This window comes from Lissotriton helveticus, chromosome 3_1, assembly GCF_964261635.1.
Source record: "Lissotriton helveticus chromosome 3_1, aLisHel1.1, whole genome shotgun sequence".
Taxonomy (NCBI): Eukaryota; Metazoa; Chordata; class Amphibia; order Caudata; family Salamandridae; genus Lissotriton; species Lissotriton helveticus.
The window spans coordinates 611,391,033-611,397,475 of NC_136061.1; the positions used below are offsets into that span (position 1 = coordinate 611,391,033).

The following is a 6,443-nucleotide window of genomic DNA, read 5'->3' on the forward strand; positions in this document are numbered from 1 at the left end:
CTGTTCTACCTTCCAGTAAACGGGAAATTCAAGGCCTACTGGATCAAACCCCCTAAACCTATAGTCCGGCACATTGACAAACCTGATTCTTACCATTTGCCAGGCCCCAAGGTCTGCTAACAAGGGATGGAGGGTGGGGAAAATTACACGGCCCCACGGTGGGGCGAGGAGCGAGCCTGGGAGCGCGGGCACAAAGAGGCCGCTTCCCGCGCTCCCCAGGCTTTTAACCCTTTCGCCGCCGCGACTCCGCCCCCTCGCCCCGGAAGCACACCAGTACTTCCGGGGCGAGGGCGCGGGGCAAGCGGCCCCGAAAGGGACGGGGTGTGGGAGGGGCCGGGCCCCGCCATGCTTGCGTGGGGGCCTATTGGCCCCCCCTTGTATCATGGTCTTGGACTGCCGGCCACCTCCCCCCTTAAAACACTGATTGAATTACCCAACTCAACCAGTCGACACATGGGGGTCTTTGGAAGTCAAGGGGGGGTACGGGCCCCCCCCCCCTGGCCGTATTTATTAAAATATAAAATTAAATCAAAAATTTTAATCAAATAAACATTTCTGACAATTATTAAAATGCACACTTTTCAGAAGATTAGATTGACATCCGTTTCGACATGGTATGATGGGCTAACCTTAACAAATAGCTAGTACAGCGTGTTTCCTAACGTAATCTAATCATCCTGAAAATTAAACTGCATTCTAATATTTTTTAATAAAGTCCTACGGCAAGGTCGCCAACCGGTGTCAGATCCTTTTACAGCTGCGCTCTCACGTTGAAGATGCGCATGCGCAACCCAGGGCACGTTACACCCACGTGCGCTCCCTGAACTCCATTTAACCATAACAGGAGGGCCCAGTCACTCGCGCACCTTAGTGACGTCATAGTGTTGTGAGGGGTGGCTACCAGCCTGAGGAAAGCATAGACTCCCTCCCCCGCACCCTTTAAAACGGGATATCATATCCTGCCCCTGAAGTTCTGAGAGAGACCAATGGCCCCTCCCGCGGGCGGCCCCTTTCGTGAATGGGTCCGCCCCCCCGTAAGGACCTTAAAATGCTGCTCACCGATTAATGACCTTACCGCCACAGGCCAGGTAGTTTACCGACTATCTGGCCCCCCCCCAAACCGCCTAAACTGACAGGTCATAACTTCCTAATCCAAAAAACCCTCTACCCCTGCTATTTAGTCCCCTATCCCTAGGGCATCCCCGACTCTGTCCACTGGACCCCCCACCCTGTGAGTAGAGCCTCTAATAAACGTCAACCCCTCATTATCAGCCGACTGTTAGTCTACTTGGTCCCGAGATGACCCCCTGTGGGATATTCAGCGATTAATGTGTATGAAATAGTTTCTCAAAACCAAGTGTTGATCCTCTTTATCGAGTGATTCTTCACCGAGTGACTCCTTGCACTCGCCTCGTCCCCCCCCCCTTTTACGTGCAGCCTGGGGAAAACTGAGCCCCCCCTATGGTGCAGTCTGGGTCCTATCATCTGATGCTATGACCGGGGGTATCCTGGTACTACCATTCTACCCTTCCCACTGGCATACTGTACAGTCTGCTAACCATCCACACCTAGCCACTACGCTCTGGAAAGTGTTAAGTGTATGGCACTACTTTTAGCATGGAAATCCCTACTTCCTGAACGGGTGAAATGAGGCGTTGCATAGGCCTATCATTCCTAGGGTTGCCGAGGCCAGGAATGCACACCCTTGTGTACTGTCCCATCTCTACCGATGTCACTTACCAATTGGTGATCTATGCATATACCATGCTGACACTGGTGGCCCTGCGTGCACAGGCGCCGTTACTGTAGGTATACAATCTCCTGTTAAGGCAAATACTGCCATTTTTTGTGAAACAACATCCTGCTACATTACTGCCGCCAGCCCAATTAAGGGCTTACACACCGAAACAATCAACTCTGTGTTGGCACCTCCTGCGTCTTCTGATCGCTCGCCCATCACACTTGCGTTGTTGTTTGCCATCCTCTACCTGACGTAAGCATCCGTTGGGCTGTCCACCTGTAGCAGCTGTTGTGATGCGGAGCACTCCAGATATCCACCATGGACCCGGCCATACATAAATGAAAAAGACAAAACACAAACCATTAGTGTTTCTGGCGATAACTGCTGTACACGTGCTAGTCTTATATTGCCATCACTTGTTACGTTTGAGATACGATTAGCGTCAGCTGCATACTCCTAAACACTTCCGACTAAGTGTTGAGCATAGCCTCAGTTTGTGTCCCCTGTAGCGTGACTGTATTAGTGTTATGAAGAGTGCCCTGAAAAATGGCCTTCCTTAACGAATACTACCCCGTGTGCCGTGACACAAAGCATGGAGTCCCTAGTGCATACCATAGCGCCCTCATGACTCCTTAAGGATGATTAGGATATCAGTTTAAATGAACAGTCAGTTTGTATTAGCACCCACGCAATCACAACTTGATGAGATATACGTATTCTAAGTATCGAACCCCTCCCGCCTGACTGTTGGCTTCGACCGTGGCTGACAGTGGTAACGCGTAATATAACTAAGGGGCCACCATAACCTATATATATTATTCATATGATATCAGACTGAGCATCATTCCCTTAACAAGTTGCAGGTAACAGGTGGCCCTCCAGCTGCCACACATGATTTTCCAATCAATTCATAGCACACCGCCACCTATTGTAAATCATGATGCAACATTAGTTTCAAGAGATCCGGGTTTAATGTGTTACCGTTCATTAACCCATTCTGCCTCCCCCAGTTCAGCCCTGTTCATATGCAACTCTGTCTGCCCCTCCTGCCCATATTAGAGCACCAGCAGTGTCAGACCTTCCTCTTTAGATCCATTCTACTATAGTGAGTCCTTTGCGTGCTCCATGTCCTCTGAGAAAATTACCTGAAACTAACAGGCCTACTATGGAATGGTAATTTCCAGGCTGACATTTGGCACGGCCGACTTACTTAGGCAATAAAATGGGGGGGGGGGAAGAATTAAGTGCCAAATGCTGTTAATTAAACACGCAAGTGCACACAGGTGACCCTGAACTAGTATTGTCAATATTCCCGATAGATATATCCCTTACGTGGCCACTTCAGCATGTTACCATTGGTAAGTGGCATTACCTTGGTCCGGGGGCGTCAAAGGTTTTCTACCACTGTAACCAGGCTTAAATCGCACGGTGCCTGGTAACTCGTGCTACACATTTCATAGATCTGGCTAGATCAATGTTTAAAGCATTTAGTACCATCTCCCGAGCATCTCAATGACAAGGGGTACCACTATAAACCAAATGTAAGTAATTCAGACAAAACAGGGCTCCTCGCTCGGAGGTGGCACTTCACACCAAATTTAGGTTTCCATAAGAAATCCACTGGAGGATTCACTCTCTTGGTCCGAGTGGTAAAGCCCTGGAAGTCAATGCCACCTAAGTCTTGCTTCATTCAGTGATGCATAAAGTTCAGAAGAGAAGGGTTGGATGTTCATGAGATAACCATGTGACGCACCCACCACAGGAATGAGCAATAATTAAAACATCAATCCCAGAGCCATCCTGAGGTCCGGGCCCGCCCCATCTAGAAAACAGACCCAGGGACTTGCTGCTGTCATTGTTTCTAAAAATTCCAAGAAACTAACCCTCCACACCAGAATGCCATTCCGGACTGATGAGCGCTGCCTACCTGACAGTCCCTACCGTCGCATTCAGTGATGCATACAGTTCAGAAGAGAAAAGAAAGTTGGATGATTATATGTCAGGCAAACCTCTCACTATGCTCACCTAATTTGGCTCCCTGATCCGGCTAGATCCATGTTTAAGGCCTTCTGAACCACCTACAAATCATCTCAAGGAGGAAGGGGGAACACTACCTACAGAACGTATGCAATGCAGACAAAAAAGGGGGGGCAACACCTCGAATTCCCACTCAAGTTTCCATGAGGGCTCCCTTTCAGGTCCCAATGGCCAAGCCCTGGCAGTCATAGTCACCTAGTGTTCGTTGCCTTCAGGAATGTTTAAAGTTCAGAAGAGAAGAGTTGGGTGTTCATCAGTTAACCATATGGCGCACCCCCCCTTAGTGAGCAACATTCGACCATCAATACAAGTTCAATGTATGTCATCTGCGTCAATCAGCATGAACCGGCTGTAGGGAAAGGTATAATGTGCAACGCACACCCCATAGGAATGAGCAATAATTCATATATCGATACACGAGCCATCCTGAGCCCTGAGCCCGTCCCAGCTAGTAGATGGAGAAAGAAAATCAAACCCAGGGGAGAAGTTATGGCATGACGTCATGGCCTAAGAGCCCTCCCCAGCTAACAACCTTTGAAAAACTTTGTAGGTATGATGTTACTTGTTGTTGTATCATATATCTGGATGCAATGGCAGAAACAGCAAAAAACACAATTTAAGGCAGCACACCATGCTAAGCCCGTATGTTTGGCTTACGTAATTTTAAACGTAACATCGACGTTCTTGCTGTCCCTACATTCTGGAACAGGGCACCTGTGATAGGGCTAAAAAAACAGAGCCCGCTAAAGACCAGTTTAAACTGCCGGTGCTTAGACCCAGCCCGGCGCCTGCGACAATGCTTCCCGGTGTGTCTTGCGCTCACCTCACTCAACTATCCATCTAGTCGGACCATCATGCAAATACAAATGATTCCGCACTTTTCAATTTGACCACTAGATGGTAGCGCAGGCAGCTAGATATATAGCTTCATGTATGCTAAACAGAAACCTCATTCCAGACTTTCGTCCATGCAATCTTCATTCCTCTCCCCGCACATGCACGTGTGCACACACATATATACCACACATATGCATCCAGACATAAACACACACCCTGTCCCTAGTCCCCACTGGACATGTACACATGAAAAGAAAGAACGGAGCTAACGAACCCTGGTGCAATGCTGTGCTCTGAGCTCGCTAAGCAATCATGGGAACACTGGCACATGCCCCAAAACAACGTTGAGTTAACCAAAAAAGGCATTGAGAACCCACCCGTCCGTCTCCATAATAAAGTGCAACCGCACACGCAGAGCAGCACATTCAAAGCAGTTCACTGTAAAACCTGCATCCCCTACATATGCAGTGGCGAATTCCTGGGAATACCTGTACAGCCACTTATAATGCTGTAACCCTAATATGCACCGATAACGGTGTCCTGCCTCCATATCTAATGCAAAATGTTCTATGGAGCAGACGAGTAGTTAATGAATCTCGCAAAATTAGAAGAAAGAATTCCCATTTTGCACTGTTAAAGTGCATTCTTATTAAGCAACCTGTAATTTGCTTCATAGATCATATTTCTGGACACTACATTGAGCGATATGATCCATATGGGGCACGAAAGGGCAGCCCGGCAACTGCCTGTAAAAAACCCAACCAGTTATTTGACATCGTCAAGTACTACGTTATGACGTGATACAATGTGGCAAACCAGATGTCCTCTCTTCAGTTTATCTCTCTATACAAAACATTTTGATATGTATCTACACCCCCAATACACTGTAATAGTGTCCTTAGCAGACTTGTGCCTCAAGGCTCTGTGCTCTGCCAAATATCCCTTACTTATCATTCGCCCCTTAACCCATGAACGGCACCCCCTGTGTACCCTCGTCATCCGGCTGTGACACCATACTGGAATTATCATTCCTAAGAAACCAACTTTTCCCCCCTGGAAAAGTTACCATATCCGAGTTACACATAGGTTAGCTGTATATTGTTTCCACTGTACACACCTAACAATTAACCATCTTTCAAATACATATCTAGAAACATTCTTCAAATTGTAGGAAGTGTACTACCGAGCAGGCGCGGCGTTATGTACAAACAGCCCCCATGTTGTTGTTCCCCAGCCACCACCGCACACCTATCTTGCATGTGAGGTCGGCCGGCCCCGCCATATACACCGGCTGCAATCTAGGTTACACGCACACCGCGGCCACATTGCATAATTAAAAAACGCGACTTTATGTACACACACGCCGCCATGATTGTATATCAGCTGCTCCAGGTGAGGCACGAACTCACAACCTCGGTATGGCTCAGTGCAAGTACTGCTGTATAAGTACCGCACGCTAACCAATTGCGCCACTGGAGCTCACTGATTTCAACCCTTCCCAGTTGAGCCATCTAGAGCTGACCAAGTAGATACTGGCACTGCTCCCTTATTCACTGTGCAAGATCGACTCACATAATAGCATGTTATCATGACTATTAAAAATACTGTCCAAATGGAATAGATTTGAGAATTCTGCTATATCATGTGCTCTGTCTATTGAACACCCCATACATTTGCCAGTTCTGACACAATCTAGGAGAAACATTTGATTATTTGTAATTAGCACATAGTAAGCATTACCCCCAAAAATGAAACATTGTCACTTAAGGCAGATGAGGCGGACACACGCGGTCCCAAGGCTCACCCATAAGGATGCGATCTCCGCTTT

General features: G+C 47.7%; 1 non-coding gene across 1 annotated transcript; it reads right to left on the bottom strand.

The window, feature by feature from the left end:
* Positions 1-5,999: 5,999 nt before the first annotated feature.
* Positions 6,000-6,094, bottom strand: TRNAI-UAU (transfer RNA isoleucine (anticodon UAU)). The gene is made up of 2 exons: positions 6,057-6,094; positions 6,000-6,035 (listed from the first exon to the last, which is right to left on the bottom strand). It is a non-coding gene; the product is annotated as a tRNA-Ile (tRNA).
* Between the last annotated feature and the right edge of the window lie 349 nt (positions 6,095-6,443).